General features: G+C 43.8%; 1 long non-coding RNA gene across 1 annotated transcript in view; it reads right to left on the bottom strand.

Annotated features, from left to right (window-relative positions):
* The window catches only part of LOC141425021 (uncharacterized), a 37663-nt gene extending 26947 nt beyond the window's left edge, over positions 1-10716 (bottom strand). The window contains exon 1 of the long non-coding RNA XR_012450095.1: positions 9973-10716. This is a non-coding gene — a long non-coding RNA (uncharacterized lncRNA). The remainder of the gene's footprint in view (positions 1-9972) is intronic.
* Positions 10717-17435: the final 6719 nt, after the last annotated feature.

The following is a 17435-nucleotide window of genomic DNA, read 5'->3' as shown; positions in this document are numbered from 1 at the left end:
GTTTGGTCTTCAGTCTATGGTGATATCAGAAAGTGGTGGAACCTTTAGGACGTAGGCCCTAGTGGAAGGAGATAGGCCCTTGAAGGAGATATTGGGACCCTAGTACCTTCCTCTTTCTCTCTCTCTCTCTCTTTCTCTGTGCTTCCCAACTGCCATGAGTTAAGCTGGATTCTTTCACTAAGTGCTCCTGCCATGAAGTACTGTGCTATCACAGGCCCAAAGAGATGGGGTCAAGTAGGGAAGGTGTGGTGGTACACACCTGTAATCCCAGCTACTCAGAAGGCAAAGGTAGGGGGACTGTAGTACAAGGCCTGCTCAGGCAAAAACAGGTGACCCCATCTGAAGAATAACTAAAACCAAAAATGACTGGGGTGTGAACTGAGTGGTAAAGTACTTGCCTAGCAAGCATGAGGCTAAGTTTGAGCCCTAATATTGGGGAAAAAAAAATCAAGAAAGAAAGAAAAGGAAATGAGGCCAAGTGACCACAGACTGAATTCTCTGAAACTGGGAGCCAAAATAAACCTTTTCCGCATTGATTACTTCAGATATTTTGTTACAGTAATGTAAACTGATGAACACTTGTATATAATTCTAGACTTTATGCATTCCTAAAAGTATTATAATGCATAAACAAACTGAGATTAGTCTTTATCAGTCTAAAAATGTGTGAACAATGGCACACTTGACTCATTATTCTGCACTTCTGCAGGATCCCTGTACCCAGGCTTTTGTCACAGAAGCTCAAAGGGTAGTTACCATCTCTCTGCCTCCCCCGCCTTCTCTGCATGACCAGCTTTGATGATAGCACCAACTACAAGATAGACTTTTACTCAAGGGCGTAAGTCGCAAACAAAATTGCTAACACAACTCAAAAGCTGGGACATGCTGATTTTGGAGCAGCCCAAATGGGAACTGCTGTGGGTGTTCATGCAAATGACAAGTCTGCTGTGCACCTCACGGAAGTGCCTCATCCCAGACACACGCACCTGCCCCAAGGGCTACGCACTGGATTCCAGAACCAGCAATGTACAGGAGCCTGGGGAGAGCTTGGAAAAGAAAGGGAGGGGAAGCATGAGAGCAACAGAAGCTGAAGCATGTCTGAATTCAGGGCACAGAGGACAGGTGGGGCCAGTAAAGCCAACAGAGGATGAATGGTGAGAAAAGTAGGTGACTCAGGACAGTGTGAGTTCAAAGAATGTAAGGAAAGTGGGGAGGTGAGGTGTTCCGTAGTGTCTACTTCTACTGATGTCCAGGGTGCTAAGAGCATGACCTAAGTTATCCCCACTGGCACAGCATATGATGCGGTTATCATATGCAGATCACAAAAATGAGGAATCCGAGGTTCTGAGGGGATCGCTGAGCAAGCTCACATGGCTGTAAGAGTATAAGTCTAACTTAGGCCACATAGGTTTGGGACTGTTCTCTACCATCTCCTGTTAGCAGGATGCAGGACTATGCATGAATGCTGGGCCACTAGTACATGTATGGAGATTCCACCAAGATTGCATTGCTTAAAAAACAGATCCAGAGACAGATGTGCACACAGATACTTTATTGGCAATTGTGTTCCAGATCATAATGAAGGAAGAGTGAGACCACAGACTGTGCAGAAGGAGAACCTGAGCTGTAATATAGTCACCACAAAAGCCTCAGCCAATCCCACAGGGAGCCTGGAGCTGGGGTGGCCCTGCAGTTGTGCTACACTAAGGCAAAAGGGTCAGCTGAGGGAACCTAGGCAAGAGTTGTCAGTTTCAGCCCCAGCATGTGCAAGACACTGTATTCTCACCACCTAGCCCAAATACGTACTATTCTCAAGCCATGTCCCCAAGAAGATTCTATCAGTTGGGGAAAGGAGGCCTGTCCCCCAAGCTGAGGGGAGGAGAGCCTGGGGGGAGGAGGAAGATTTAAAGTAGCATGTATGAGTTGCACATAGTAGTATACCTCTATAATCCCAGCACTCCAGAGGCTGAGGCAGGAGGATCATAAGTTCAAGGACAGCCTGGGCTACATAGTAAGACCCGGTCTCAAAATATAAAACAGATATGATAAAATATAAAGTAGCATTATATGTTCTAATTGTGGGGGAGGTAGAAGAGAAAACCATCATGTAACAAGTAACCTGCATGTTGCTAGGTTATCGTGCTTTAGCTCATTTTATCTTCAAACCAACCTTAAAAAATGGGTATTGGCACCATCCCATTTCTCAGGTTAAGAAACTGAGAAGAAAGATATTTCCCTTAGTTTGCTGTGCTAAGTAATTTAAAAGAGTAAGTGGGATTTGAAGTCAGGCTTGCTCTCTTCACTCCAGTACCCACAGCGGGCGATATTTGCCTCCAGCAATGACCTTGGCATGCCTGGCACAGCCTCAGGCTCTGCTGCAGTCTTAGCCCCCACTCAAACATGGCAGCAGCTGTATGCAATGCCAAAGCTTAACATCAAAGCTACAGTGGCACTGAGCTGCCAACTGTCAAGACCCCTCCTGCCCAACTCCAGGCACTGCAACACCTCCTCATTCAGGAGCTTGATGACACGAACTTGTACCAGAAAACCCGAAGCAAGCACAGGGTGTTTCTGGGGCTGAAGCTCCATCATCGAGGATACTGAAGTCTGACACAGGCTTATGTTTCCTCCAGAAAGACCTCCATTCTATGGTTACCTTCCACCATGTGTTAGGTGTTTTCCCTTGGGTAAATTATGTGACCTCACTGAGTTTCAGCCCCACCTGTAAAATGGGCTAACAACTCCCTCCCGTCTTTCACATGGCATTGTTTCCCTCCACAGGCAATGAGGACCTGGGAAGCGATTTAGGTGGTATATGGGTGGGAGAGTAAACGACATGAACAAGAGAGAATGTTCTTTTCCCACTTCTCTTTCAGCTGTTTCAGTAAGGCAAGAAGAGATACTTGTTGGGTGCTCGTGTGCCTACAGAACCTCTCTGACTCTTGCTAATCTCCCTTTCCAACAGATCAGACTGTAATGCTAGCTACTAAGGAGGCAGAGATCAGAAGTCAACCCCACAAACAGTTTGTGAGACCATATCTCAAAAAAAAAAAAAAAAAACCATCACAAAAACAAGGCTGGTGAAGGTCAAGCAGATCAAGCAGAAAGAGCACTTGCCTAGGAAGCATGAGGTCCTGAGCCTAAATTCAAATTCCAGTGCCACAAAAAAGCCAACAGAGATCGGGTTTAGAAACAGTGTTACCTAGAACTTGAAACATGGCTTTGACTCTATTTATGGTCAATGATGCTAGCTTTACTATTACTTGCTATAGTGATGACAACTTTCCTTTATATGACTAATAATGAAATCAATTCTCAAGAAAACTGCTAAGTGAAATAATAGTATATATGGTACAAAGAAATGGTAAAAACATGAAGATAGAGCACGAAGGACTGGATTTTGGTGAACACCTTTAAAAAGATTAGAAAGTGCATGCCCCTGCCCAGCACATGCCAGCCATAGAGATAATCAGCTATTAAATTATAATTTTTTTATTATTAGACTTGGAGTTTAATTGCACAGCTCACTGCCAAAGTACCCAAGGACTCTAATTTTTTTTCTTTTTTCATGGTCTGGCAGGAACACAGTGTCTTTTCTAATAAGGAAGAGAGGAAGAAAACAGATTTCAAAAGATTTGAATTCAGAGCCTAGTTCCATCACTAACTAGTTGTATAAACTTGAAAAAGTCAAGTAAGCTGGCCAAGTTCAAACTCTCTATGGTAATACTACCCTTATTAAGCACTTATTACACGCCAAAGTACTGTGTTAAGTAGGGGCCTAACATCAATCGTTCTGCTTAAATCTCACACCCTAAGGAGGGGATATAATTATCTTCAATACACAGATGGGGAATAAAACAGAGAGGTCACTTAAGTTACCTCAGGTCACACAGCTGGGAACAGCAGTATCCACATTCACACCCAGGTCTTTCTGACCCATGCCTTCCTGCCAGAGTTGATGAGGATGAAAAGATAAAGTAGAGAAGACGTGCCTTCCACGACAGGCATTGGCTAAATGGCTGTTCCTCAGGAAGTTGAGAACATGGCTGGCAGGGCAGCAAAGGAATGTTATTTTCTTAAACTGGGTACAAGAGTCACCCAAGAGGGAGGTGGTGGAACCACCTGGTACCTGGGGGGAGTAAGGCAGTGAGCACCCGGCTCTCACACTTGCAGCAGCCCTGAAACGTGCATCCCCTGGCGATTTGCCTGGAAGTGCAGACAGCTAATGAGGAGGAGCAAGGGTGGGTGCGCAGCAGTGCATCTGCTGCCACCAGCCATGTCTGCACCTGAAACACTCATGGCAGAGGGAGGACACTGTGGGGAAGGCCTGCCCGCTTCTAACCCGGAGCAGGGACTGACCTGCAAAGCATGGGTGGTTGCAGTGATGAGATGGAGAAGCTGAGAAGCACAGCCAAGGCCAGGTGAAGGCTGCAGTGAGAGCCCTACACCCTAAAGAGCCACAACAAACAGCGATTAAGGAGCACTGAGAACGGCACCATTCACTCTGCTGTCCATACCTGACACAAGCACCCACAGAAGCAGAGGCTGCCCTGATCTCAATGAGAATACAGTTCCGACTGCTAGTCCCGCACTCCCAGTGTTTGAACTGCAAATCAACTGCATCATTATTAAAGGATTAAATGCTTACTTTAAAAAAACCATATAAAAAAGGAATGCCTCCATTCAGGAGAGGAATGATTTCCATGTGCTAGTAATGATTTTTCAATTTCCTGGAAAGCTGAGCTCTGACAGGGAGAGAGAACCTGGATCAGTTGGGGGAGCAGTCGGCAGGAAGTAAGCAGTGCCCTCTGCTTGGCTAGGCCAGGAGAGAACTGTGACTGGAGGCTCTGTGTTGGAGCAGGGAAAGACAATTCCACTCCAGCGCTCATGAACCAGCTCCATTAATTTTCAAGGGCGTGAGCTGATAAATGTTGATTGTGCTGGCATGCATGTGCAGTATGCAAATGGGCCCAAAGGAGACGGATAATGCTTCAGGGTCACCACCTGTCATATTCTAGTACCTTGCATTTTGAAAGGGGTTAAGAATGGCTGGCTTCGTCCTTAAAATACCTGAGTGGGAGTCAACAGCACTAAACATCATTATCTCAGATCTGACTCACTGCGGGCCATACTCATTTAGTGTTTACAGAAACCGTCTCCAACACGATAGATCCTGTTCATTCCATTTACCACCCACGAATCTGTCACACGTTACTGATGTCCACAGGCTCTGCAAATACCAGTCTTCCCCACAGACCTGGAAAAGCTACACTCTTTCAATTATAGTTTGAAGATGGTAGCGTGCAATGTTTGTCTCGATCATATGAAATTAATAGACAGGCCATAAATTGTTTAAGAGACTTAGAAGTGCTAGAGGGTAAAAAAGACAGAAAGAAATGGTATCAAAGTAGGTCATTCCATCAGATGACAATTTACCACAAAACAGTCCCACACCAGCTAATCCCCACAGCCAAGGCCACAACACAACAACTTGTTACCCTTGCTCGGAACCACGTATTTAATGCCATCTGGGTTCTGTGAGGTTTCCAGAAGTTCAGTGACCCAGCCAGCCCACAGGGACTGTACAGTCTGTACTAGCAGGCAGAAAATAGCCCAGAAGCTGCATTTCCTTCACCTAAGACCATGCAGTAGAAGAAATGACCACAGGCGAAAGGAAAATAAACATCATTCAGATTCCTTTCTTTTATCCTCATTTCCCACAAACTCCTGCACTCTTAAATTGTAAGAGTAAAGATGACAGTTTTTCCCATCTAGCCAATGTTACTTAAAAATTCAACAAAGCTATATTCCAGTTCCTTGTAGGAATGTACCTCTTGGTGCTATTATGGATTGACAAGACCACAGTTAAAGGATATGAAATAAATTGAAACAATATTTATACATCTGCCAAAGGCTGTCTGTTTCTTTAATAAGACAGTCATAGTATCCTACTATTTACCCTTCTTCTTCCTTTATTGTTGTGATAGAATTTGTGCAATAAATAAAAACCAGAAGCTAAAAAAGAATCAGATCTTTTTAAAACCCATTTTTATAATACAAATGCAAAAAGAATTAAATCACCATGAGCCTACAAAGATTAACAATCCTGCCAAGCTAGCAGCCTTTTCTCTTCCCTAGCACACTGTGACAACAGACATTCAAATGAAGCAATGGGGTCTTCTTTCTCAATGGCAATGTAACCAATCTGTGGACAATAAGATGGAAGTCCAGCCTCCTAGGAACCTTTGACCCCTCCTAATTCCATCTGCCTTCTGATTGATCCCCCAGTGATGATGAGGAGGTTGATGGGGACCACTGGCAAACAGAGGACCATAAGAGGGGCTTTGTTGGTTGCAAAGAACTGAGTGGCAGAGTCCAATCATCCCAGGCCACTGCAGGATACAGACAACCCCCATAGACTGGCCACCCTCAGCCACAGTCTATTCTATGCTTTAACATGCTAGCCTTCCTTTCTGTTATGGATATTTTTACTTTGGAACTCAGCCTCCAAGAACTCTACTTCAAATAAAAATTCTGTCTTCATTTGAAAATCCACTCTTCCCCTGCTCTTACTCAATTGAGGTTTGGTTGGGGCTGACCCTACCCTGAGCTAAGTAAGCAGGGGCTTGTAAATTTAAACAAGGGGCTTGTAAATTTAGACAAGGCTGAAGCCACATGGCACACTGCATTCTTTTGGTAACAAATACTGGCCCTGAGATGTGCACATGAACCAAACCAGGGTGTCCCACACATCAAGACTCAATTCCAGGATTGTTACTACAGCACCTGAAAAAGCCAATGGTCTCTATTTCCCTAGACCTAAGTCTTGAAAGATATGATCCACATCTATTCCCATTCTATCCCCATAAGGGGAAAGTCTACCTGAAAAAGACTACCCAATGAAACAGAGCAGAAAGGTACAAAAAGAAGAGCCAGTTGTATCATTTGAGATGTTGGACCAAGCCAGGCCTACATGAAGGCCTATCTCTGGACTTTTCAGTTGAGCCTCTTTGGGATGGGTTTCTCTCTTGCTGGCAATAAGAGTCTCAACAGATATATTTCTCATGGCACTGGTTTGCAAATGTCACCATTCAGGCTTAAAAACTATCCATGGCTTTCTACTGTCAATAAAATAAAGTAAAAATTCCTTAGCCAGGCACCCAAGCTCATCCACAACATAGCCTCAACTTACCTCCCCACTTTACTTTGAATTGTGACTTTAAATGAATGAATGGTGCACTTTGTCCCCTGAATATTCACCTTTGAAGAAAGGATTTGTGGAGGGTAGTGGGAGGGGGTATATGAAAGTAATAGAGGGAGCGAATGTGATCAAAGTATAATATATGCATCTATCAAAATATCACAATGGAACCCCTACACTGTAGGATTAATATGCAAAAAAGTTGTGGGAATAAAGGACTTTTCTCTAAGAAATAACTCGAGTCTTACCCCCAGGTCCAGTGTTCTTTCCTTTCTCTGAATTTTTATCACTCATTGTGTTCAGCTTTTCCTTAACACTTGTTATAAAGCAACTTTACTGCTTTCATTCTTGAACCAGTTTTTAATAGAATTATGGGTGCTAAGATGTGGTATTTGTCCTCAAGGAGCTTGCTGAATAGGCACAGGGTATTACATAGTTATAATTAAAACAAGCAGTATAAAATAATCAAAAGGCCATGGTTTCATAAGAAGGCATAGGAAACCTAATTTAAATAATGAGAGGCAGGGAAGGACTCCCTGAAAAAGTGACATCAATGCACAAAGAGAAAGCCTATATGCCTAGAAGGAGGAGACTGGATAGGAAGTGGTGGGAGCTGGGGTCAGAGGTCAGCAATAGCAATCTACATGAACTTGGAATATCTTCAAACCTCAGTCCTACCAGCAAAGGCATTTGGGGGATTTTTAGCAGACACACGGTTTGATTAACCTCAGTCCTACCAGCAAAGGCATTTGGGGGATTTTTAGCAGACACATGGTTTGATCAACTTTGTACTTCAAGATCACTCCATGTGGAAAATGAATTCAAGGAGTGTGCTGATAGCTGTCAGAGTGGTATGGGGACAGATGACGGTGGCTTAAACTTTGGTTGGTACCAATGCAGATGAAGAAAGTTGGGTGGATTTCAGTTCCATCTTTAAGGCAGAAGCTATTATAACTTGGTGAATTATTAAATGTGGATAGAAGGATAAGAGAGACAGGAGACTACAAAATGACTTCTGAGTCCCTGGTTTCAGCCACTCCATGAAGAGGGGCAACCCTGGATGCAGAGCAGGTTTGGATGAGGCTTTTTTTAGATAGGTTCAATTGAAAGAAGTTGTAGAACAGGCACGCATGTTCAACATGAATATATAGGCTCAATGTTCAAAAGTTTAGACTCTAGATATAAATTTGGGAGTCTCTGAAATGTAGAAAATATTTAAAGTCATGGGGGTGGAGGAATTTAAGGAAAGTATAAAGCAAAGAGATGAGCTGGACTACTCCTCCAGAACTCCAACTTTAAGAGGTTTACTTGTTAGGATATAGGTACGATGCAGAAATTCCCAGCTTCAGACAAACTGAAACTTCTTGGAAAGAGGAACCCAGTCTAGTCAACAAAAGATAGCACTTCAAACTTAACAGGTGTTAAAGAAATCTTTGTGTATCATACCCAAAAGTGAATGGAACATTGGGATGAGAATCTGAACATGTCAATTGTAAAATTTTATGATTCTGAGTGAAAACTTTTAGGTCATATTCAGAATTTAACTGAATGTGACAGGTCCTGATTCCCGCAACTAGAATGTACACAAACACTATATAAAGCTGGGTAAATAAATTATAAAGGGATGGACAGATAAAGAGACCAGCGCTTCCCATCTTATTTAACTTATTTCTTACCACATGCCTACAAGTAACAATCCTGCAAGACAGGTTTTACATGTGATTGCTGAAGAAACCTGAGGTCCATAAAGTTTCAGCCACACAGCCAATAAGCAGTGAAGTAGAATTCAAATTCAAGTCTGTTTATCTCCCAAACCTGAGCTTTCTTATCTATGGCATACCATCCTCTAATCTTTATTCAACAACTCACAATCATATAATGAAAAATAACTACAATGCAAAGTGGCTCATAATTGTCGGGATAAGAGCTGCTGTGAATGCGACAGTTTAAAGAAAGGGACAATTAACATGATACAAGTGATTAGGAAGGTCTGGAGGACCAGCTGGACCTTGAAGTAAGAATAAGGGAGTTTAAGAGTAGAGAATGGGTATTCACAGAGCAGGTCAGCAAATCCCAAAGCCAGAATATCAATGTGAGAAGCAAAGTTAAACCTCAGAAACACTCTTCTTATACAGCTCACACTGGTTCTTTGAAAATATGTTCCCAGAGTCAAATGGCTTGTCTGTGATGATGAACACTAGATCAAGAGCAGGTAAAGCAAGTAAATTCTTTTTCATGACGGCTAAGACTCTGAATCTGTATTCACTGGAAAACAAGACACCAATCATGAGTAAAATAAAACGACCAATGGCTCTAATAAGGTAAGGGAGGTTTGTGAAGCTCATATTTAGTCCTAATTTAACTCTATTGGCATCAGATCCCCTGCCACATTCTTTCCCCTCAGTACTGTGAGATCTTTTGAGAAGAGGGACCCTATATAGTCATTTTCTCCTTGGCACACTGTCTTGCCCTTGTTAATGAATAAATATGTTTTAAACTACTAGAATATAAATACCACACTAACATTTGTCCACAAACAAAACAATGTGAATGAAAAGAGGAAGTAATGAGAATACCAGGGTTTTTTTTTTTTTTTTTTTTTTTTAGTTCTTATTACTAGGTTTTTATCCACAAAAGGGGGAAAGGAGAGAAGCAGGAGCCAAATGTTCCATTTCCAACATCAACAGCTTCCCAAATTAATTAGTAAATTGAAATACACTCTGAACCTGCCAGAGAATTACACTTAGAGCAGCTATAAATTACCAACTCACTTCAATCCCTCTGCAGGAGTCTTAAAGATATACTGCATAGCAAGGGCAATGTCGCAGTAATCCATCAGCAATGATCAATCCTACTCGCAACTCTTCCAGTGACTGATTAGATCCATTTGCAAGAAATCTGGCCAGGGAGAAACGGGTGACCAGACGCCTGAAAACTGCAGGGCATGACCTCTGTCTGGATAAAAACCAACTACAATTGCATAAGGCTCAGGCTTTCATCAGAGCTCACATTTATATCATGCTTAAAAGCATGCCACGGGCTTTCTCTTTCATCACGTCGTTTGATTTCCCCGCAATAATGCTGCGAATAAAAAAGCACTTTGCATAACGTTTGTTCAGGGTGCAGTTAATAGTCTCCGGACGAACAAAGGCCAGAAAGGACTTGGGCTTCTCATTTCACAGGTGAGAAACCCTGGCTTCGAGAAGTAAACCTAAGCTCGCCCCAGGGCTCCCGACGGGCCGGGGCTCAGTTTACCCATCTGCAAGGCGTGCACGTGGGCAGACTCCGTAAGCTCGAGGCGGCCTAAGACATCAGAGGTCTAGGGCCCGTTCGGTGTTCACGTCGTCTGGGCCACTCTCGGCGTCGCCCTCCTCGCCACCCCGCCCTCCGAGCTCCGCCAACCCTCTCGGCTGCTGCCCCCCTAGCCGACCTCGACCGCCAGGTCCGGGGGTGAGGACAAACCAGCCTGACCCCGACGCCGTGCGATTCGCGGACTACGTTGTCCAGGCGCAAACCCGGGCACTAGTTAGACCACTGCGCCTGCGCAAGAGTCATCTCCATTACGGCCCGGGTGGGAACTCAAGCCTTGAATTTCTGTTCCGGGGCCAAACTCTAGGGCTGCTCTTCAGATAGCCCTGCCTTTGTTCCTGGATCTTTGTGCTTGAGGCTGCTCAGAGCCCGTCTTTCTCACTAACTGGATGAGGAAAAGCAACCTCCAAAATATATGAAACTTTTAATTACCATTCCAAACCCTATAGAAAGGGAAACCTCTGCAAAATGGAAGCACCTGGAAAGGCAGGTTGGGAGTCAAATCACCTAAGTTCATATTCTGACAGCACCACTTACTACCTAGGTGTCTTTGAATTTTAGTTTCCTCGTCTGTTAAGGTGAGGTTCATACACATTTACATCTATGTGTTCAGAAATGTAAATCACCTGTACTTGAACAGCTCCTGGCATATGGTGCATTATGCAAATGTGAAGTTATATTATTCCAAATATTTTGCTGGACAAACCTTGTATCAGTTCTACTGCTGAATGCTTTTTGATATCACTGAGATATGATTGCACGATTTTCCCTCCTCTCTCCTCCTGGCCAGCAAGAAGCCTTCTCTCCATTACCTGTTAACCATTCCTATCAGCAGACCACAGAGCATTCTTCCAAAGGGAGTATGTGTCTTTGGTTGTAGATGTATTTTTTTTTAAAGTCTTATCATTTTGATGTGTTAAGAAACTGAGGTGCAGTTGTCAGTCAACATTTGGCAACTGAGGGCTCTCTCAGTGCTTTTTTTACTTTGTATAAAATTTTCAATTGCCAAAAAAGCTTTACTTTCATGTCTGAGATGGTCTCTTTCTAAATCTATAGTAGATTGAAAAAAAAAATCCCTCCATTCCTGAATGCATTCTGCTTTGCAACATATGTGTTTGCTGCATTTCTCACCAAGAAATGGGGTCTGTCTCACTACCCCTGTGAATCTGGGCTGACCTTGTGTCTTTGATAATAAAATATGACAGAAATCCTCCCCCCTTTTCTTGCAGTGCTGGGGCTTGAACTCAGGGCTTTGCACTTGCTAGGCAGGCACTCTACCACTTGAGTCACTCCACCAGCCCTGTTTTGTGATAGATATTTTCAAGATAGGGTCTTGTGTACTATTTGCCTGGGGCTAGCTTTGAACCACAATCCTCCTGATCTCTGCCTCCTGAGTACCTAGGATTATAGGTATGAGCCACAGAGTACCTGGCTCTCTTTGCTTCTTACAACTGGACAACTACCATCCTGATTTGCCCAGCCTGAGGAGTTCCCCAGGATGTGGTACTGTCACTGCTAAAATCAATGTAACCCCAGGCAAAGCAGTATGGCTGACCATCCTACTTGCTACCCCTGAAGACTGCCATCATCCTTGAGGATGAGCCATCCCAAGGAGAAAGTGGCCCAGTCAACACCTGGCACTAGCAGTATTTGACTCATCCAGCACCAGTCCAGACACCAGGTCATAGCAACCATGTGAGCTACTTCAGGCAAGACTAGCTGGACTTATCCCAAGTTGCTGTCCTACAAATAAATGAATGGTTGGGGTTTTTTCCCTTAAGCTTACTAATTCAGTAGTGGTTTGTTACGTAGCAATAGATGACTGAAACAATAACCACAGATAATTATGCTAAAAACCTAAGAATAGACTCCGGACTTTCAGAGGACAAGGCTTAGCCTTCCTCCACCACTTCTCCAATCCTTTATGCACTCAAAAATTGTTCACCAGGAACTTACTACACACCAGAAACTGTATCATGTGCTTAGCATCTAACAGTAAATAAATTAAATAAGTGCCTTGCCCTTAGTAATCTTTCCCAGTTTGGGATACAAATATTAGATAAATGATGACAAATTACACTATGTTTTCACACTGAACAGGGCAAATAGGAGAGGAGCAATATAAAAAAAAAAACCAAGGCTTTAAAAAAAAGCAGTATTTAAACTAAAGTAGGAGATGTCCAGGTGAAAACTGAGCTGACATGTGTTCCAGGCAGAAGGACCAGTATCCGAGAAGACTCTGGATCAGGAAAAAAATTTGATGAGGAAGGACAAAGTAGCTAGAGTTCTGCAGCCAGGGAGGAAAGGCCAGGAAACGAAACCAGAGATGGCAGAAACCCAGTCCTGCAGAGCCTGTGAGCACTGTGAAGTCAAAATGCACCAACCTGATGTCCAGCTCCTCAACTTGTCTCTAAGCCTATGGCCTTCTTTTAAAGACATCTTATCAGGCAGCCATGAAAAACTAGAGGACAGAACGTCTAAGTCTATGTCAGCAGATAGCTAAGTCTCACTAACCTAGGTTTCCTTATCTGTAAAAGGAATACTATACATTTTAGAGATAAGATGAGTATTAAGTGAGTTAAGAAGGGAAGGGCTTTATAAAATGACAAGCATTTATGATACTGAGATGCTAATGTGCCCAAGCCCTGTGTTCTGGGTCACATATTATGACCTCACCTATCACTGTAAGAATCACAAATGACTTCACCATTCTTTTTGCTCTGCCCACAGATCTTCCCAGTCCCATATACAAAATCTATGTCCCACTTTCTCACAGAACCAACAGATAATTAATGCACAATCTAACGTTTGTGTTGTACTTATTTTTAGTTCTTCAGTGTCAAGTGTTTTATCGTCAGATTGTGTATTCATTCAACAAATAGTTGAATCTATTGTGCATTTTTGTCTGTGTCAGGCACAGTTCTAGGCTCTGAAGATACAGTCACAACAAGACAAAGTCCCTGCCCTCTAATGGAAAAGATAGAGACAGACACTAAAATAAACAGTTATGTAAATATGACTTCAAGTAGTCTAAATACCAAAAGGGAACCATAACCTCAATGTGAAAGGAGGAGTGATGGGGTGAAAGAAGCTGGCCTCCTACTTCAAACAACAGTGTCATGAATAATTACCAAGGAAGAAAGACTCTAGTTATTGTCCAAAGTTTACAGAAGTTGAGGAACTGTTCTTTCAGCACCTCTCTCACTAGCTCAACTTCTTCATTCACTGGAGACGTTGAGCATTTCCTGTGGCATAGCGTGTTGCTCTGGCAGTGTGAGAAGGGGTAAGATAAGTCACTGGCTTTTCCCAAAGGGATCATATATAGCTGAGAACATAAAAATGCACAATGCTAGACTCATTTTGCTTAGTATCCTGTAAGGACAGGGATGTTTCCAGGTGTCTATTTCCTTGCTATTCTCTTCCATCGTGGCTGGTCACCCTTTCTCAGCAGTTAAAACCATAAGCACTTATCAAATTCCAAATGTACAGGTAGCAAGAAGTCAGCTGACCTGGGCTGGGATGGTTCTGTTCTACACGTTTCATCCTCTTTGTGGGGCCAGCAGGTGGCCCAGACATGTTCTCAAGGTGACATAAGAGGTGCAAGAGGGCAAATGGAACACACTGTGACTTCTTAAGTCCTATACTTGAGATTGGCCTCACTGTCACCTTCGTATTGGTCCAAGTCAGTCACATGGTCAAGTCAAAGTCAAGAGGTTATAGAAATATTCTTTATGGAAGCATTTTCAAAGTCTCATGATCAGTTTGAGGCTACAAGGAAAGGAAAAGAACTGGAGTCCATGATACAATATCCCGTTACACCTTCTCCAGTACCACAAACTTCTTCACGGAACTTGCCACACTTGGAACCATGTCTGAATGTGTGTATTTATTTATTTAATATTTTATTCTCCCACTAAATAATAAGTCCTACAGAGTGAAGAACAAATCCAGATTGTTCCTTTCTAATAAGGTGCCTAACACAGTGCCTGGCACATAGTAGGTACCTGGTAAATATTAGCTGATTGACTGAATGTGAGTGGGAGGAGAATTAGTGGGAGGTGTTCACAGGAGGAAGGAATCATTTCTGAGTGGAGCAGGACAACCTTTTAGAGGAATGGTCTATTAGTCATAGATTAAGTGCATTTCTTTCTGTCTCTCTTCTCCCGCTATCTGGTTTTGAATCAGAGACTGGAGTTCACAGTTCTTCATTCTGGAATAGCAGAGGCTTGCTACGTCACCTACCCTTCCATTTGTAGGTGGTGCAGAGGCCTTGGGGAAGGTCCAGACGCATATCCCAGAGTACCCTGTACTGGAGCCACAAATCCCTGGGATCCAGGACTAAGAGGCCCATTCACAGACTTTGTCAGCATCCCGTCCCCACAACTCTTCCTCAACAGAGTGAATTGATTTTGTGAAAACCTTGGTATCAAAAGTCCTTCAATGGATTCCCATTTTCCTAGGATTATGTCTGAAATTTAGCATCCTCAGAAATGGCACCTCCATCTCCCTCAGCCCCATCTCTTGATCTGTGTACTGACTCTCACTATCTAAGCACCAGCATGACTGTATCACTTTCAATTTCCAGAAATCACCTAGCATTTTCACTCCAGAGCTTTGCTCACACAGCCCCTCTACCCAGAACACCCTGCTCCCCCAAGCTCTCACTGGACACCTATCTGCCTTCCACAGTCAGGATTCCAAAGGCCCCTGCTAATTCATTGTATCTCCAGAAAGGCTGTGAAATTGGTCTCTTCCTCCTTCATGTCTGCTTCTCAGACTTTATTACAGCTGTGAAGTACTGCTTGAGAGTTTTTGTTTCTAGGACCTAGTGGTGATGTTCATGGATTTCAAATGCCAGCTATGCTACCTGCTTGGATTAGATGATCAAATACTTTAAGGAGCACTTGGGATGGTTGCTGACACAGAAATGAGTCACCACTACATTTTAGCTCTTGTTTTCTTCTTTCTTCTTCCTCCCTTTTCAACATGCAGTCTTTCTTGACTTGGGTGCTAGGAAGCTCAGAAAGAATGAGAGGCTCAAAACATCTATAGTCTCCTCCTTCAGAAAGGAGGAAAGACATTAAATCAATAATTTCCCAACTAAACAGTGAGCTGGAATGGTGATAGGCTCTGTGAATAAGGTGAACAGGTGCCCGTAGAGAAATTAAGCTTCCTCAGGGATATAGTGGACACAGTTCCTAATCCTGGAACCTGTGACTGTGTTATCCCATATGGCAAAAGAGGCTTTGCAGATGTAAGTGAAGGACTGTGAGATTATTCCGGATTCCCCCAGGTGGCCCAATATATCACAGGGTTCTGAGGAGTGAAAAGAGGAGCAAGAGAGTCGTGTCAGAGTGGTGGAACATTAGAAAGACTTCATTGGACATTGTGGCTTTGAAGGTGGAAGGATGAGGCTAAGAACTAAGGAAAGGGAGCAGGAAAGGCAAAGAAATGGACTCTCCCCTCGAGCTCCCATCCAGCAGGAATTCAGTCCTATCAACACCTCAATGTGAGCCTTATGAGATCCATTTTAGACTCCAGAACTGTAAGACAATAAATTAGTGCTATTTTAAGCCATGGAGTTGGTAGTGATTTGTTACAGTAACAACAGGGAACATGGATAGATGGCCTCTGTTTTCAGAAGAAAGGGAAGAAGGGAGAGAGAAAGGGAGGAGGGAAGGGAAGAGATTACACAGAGGGAAGCTAAGCCAGGTGGAGGAGGTGGTCTCTGGGGCCGGCCCAAGCTAACAGCTCACATGCTGTTGGTGGGGAGGACGGCCTCACATAAGTAACATTTACTAACGGGTGGCATCGCCTCTGCACTGCTGCTTCCTCGGCTTTATTATGAGTCACCTTTAGCCTTCATTATAAACCACTCAAAATCAAACATCGCTGGCCCCAGAGCTCTTGCAAACATAGGGAACAGAAATCCCCCCGGACACAATGGCAATATTTTAAATGTAGATTAATGCTTTACTATGAGCCCTCACTAGCACAGCAGTCCCCACGACAGATCTCAGGGGAAACTGAAATCATTTGGTGGGTTTGCCAGTCATAGCTGCACTCGGAGGAGCCCCACAGAGCCCACACTGCGTGCTGCAGGCCTGACGCAGTGAAAACAAGATAGCACCAGGCCCAGTTCTGCTCCTCAGCCTCTTCCCCCCAGTTCTTCTGGTCACCTCCCTGGTGGACAGACTGAGAAGGAAGAGACTGCTGGGGTCCCCTGGAACATGGCGCACCTTAATGAGGCTGGTTTCATCTGGTTTTCAATTTTTCCTTCCAATGAAAACAAAAACACCCCCTCCCCCAAAATCCTCTCTGGCAGCATGGGGAGAAGTTGCTTTCTGAGCAAAAGCACCTCATCGTTCACTGCTGCTCACACATTCTTGGCCAGGAATGCCTCCTACCGAACGGGGTATTAAATGGTATTGCACTGTCTCATCCAGGTGTCAGTGTTCAAATCTCCTCCTCAGACAGGCGGTCCAGACCCACTAACTAAAGTCTAGCCAGCCTGGTCACTCTGTGCACGCTGAATGTCTGTCTCATGTTTGTCACTACTGGGACGACCCTGTTCATTGGTTTGTTTGGGGTCCATCTCTCTACCTTACTAGAATGTAAGGCCCTGGAAATCAAAGACTTCTTTCCTCCTGAGTGCCACTCTTCAAAGGGCTATCACACGTCTTATTCCCATTCACCCATCGTGTTCCCCTTTCTCAGCTCCTATGTTGAGGGTGGAATCTTGCCTCTTCCGTTCTTATGTTGAAGTCCTAGTGATATGAGATCACCGATCCCAGTGCCTGTCTGGGGGACGTCGATGATTGAAGACGCCAGGCCAGGAGTTAAGAGTAAAGCAAGCACAGGTTTATTGAAGAGATAGCAAAACTCCCACATGGGAGGGGCTTAGGGAAAGCTAAGCCATAGTACA

This window comes from Castor canadensis, chromosome 7 (genome assembly GCF_047511655.1).
Source record: "Castor canadensis chromosome 7, mCasCan1.hap1v2, whole genome shotgun sequence".
Taxonomy (NCBI): Eukaryota; Metazoa; Chordata; class Mammalia; order Rodentia; family Castoridae; genus Castor; species Castor canadensis.
Note: the sequence above shows the minus strand (reverse complement) of the source record. Positions and strands in the feature narration are given on the sequence as shown.